The 1,069-nt window shown below is 40.4% G+C and overlaps 1 non-coding gene across 1 annotated transcript; it reads left to right on the forward strand.

Annotated features, from left to right (window-relative positions):
- The first annotated feature begins 418 nt into the window (after positions 1 to 418).
- TRNAP-UGG (transfer RNA proline (anticodon UGG)) lies at positions 419 to 503 on the forward strand. The gene has a single exon. It is a non-coding gene; the product is annotated as a tRNA-Pro (tRNA).
- Positions 504 to 1,069: the final 566 nt, after the last annotated feature.

A 1,069-nucleotide genomic window follows, 5' to 3' on the forward strand; every position in this document is an offset into this window, starting at 1 on the left:
TTCTCAGGCTCTACTGAATAGCATAGTGACTATAGTTAATAATACTATACTATATTCTTGAAATTTCCTGAGAGAATAGACCATAAGCCTTCTCGCCATACACACAAAAAAAGTAACTATGTGATGTGTTCATCAACTTCATTGTGGTAAATATTTCATAAAGTATACCTATATCAAATCATCACAATGTAAACTTTATTTTTTTTAACATTTATTTATTTTTGAGAGACAGAGCATGAGATTGGGAGGGGCAGAGAGAGAGGGAGACACAGAATCTGAAGCAGGCTCCGGGGTCTGAGCTGTCAGCACAGATCCCAACACGGGGCTCGAGCTCAAGGACTGCAAGATCATGACCTGAGCCAAAGTCGGACACTTAACTGACAGAGCCACCCAGGTGCTCCACAATTTACACTTGAGTGCCTGGGTGGCTCAGTCGGTTAAGCGTCTGACTTGGGCTCAGGTCATGATCTCATGGTCCGTGGGTTCGAGCCCCACGTCGGGCTCTGTGCTGACAGCTCAGAGCCTGGAGCCTGCTTCAGATTCTGTGTCTCCCTCTTTCTCTCTGCTCCTCCCCCGTTCATGCTCTGTCTCTCTCTGCCTCAAAAATAAATAAACATTAAAAAAATAAATGTATACAATTTTATTTCTCAATTATGCCTCAATAAAGCTAGAATTAAAAGATGGTTATAAATTCTTGGGTTGTATCCCATTGAGAGGTGAGGTCTGTAACCCCTTCCTTTGAATCTGAGTAAGTTCCTGACTTCTCTGAACAATAAAATACCACAGACATATTGCAGTCTGGGCACAGGCATTAAAAAACTGGCTATGTGCTCACCTGATCAAGTGGGATTTATTCCTGGGTTGCAAAGGTGGTTCAAATTCACAAATCAATCAACGTAATACATCTCATCAATAAGAGAAAGGATAAGAACCATATGATCATTTCAATAGATGCCGAAAAAGCATGTGACAAATCATGTGACAAAAATCATCCATTCATGATTTAAAAAAATAACCCTTAATGAAGTAGGTTTAGAGGGAACATATCTCAACATAATAAAGGCCATCT

This window comes from Prionailurus viverrinus, chromosome X (genome assembly GCF_022837055.1).
Source record: "Prionailurus viverrinus isolate Anna chromosome X, UM_Priviv_1.0, whole genome shotgun sequence".
Classification (NCBI taxonomy): domain Eukaryota; kingdom Metazoa; phylum Chordata; class Mammalia; order Carnivora; family Felidae; genus Prionailurus; species Prionailurus viverrinus.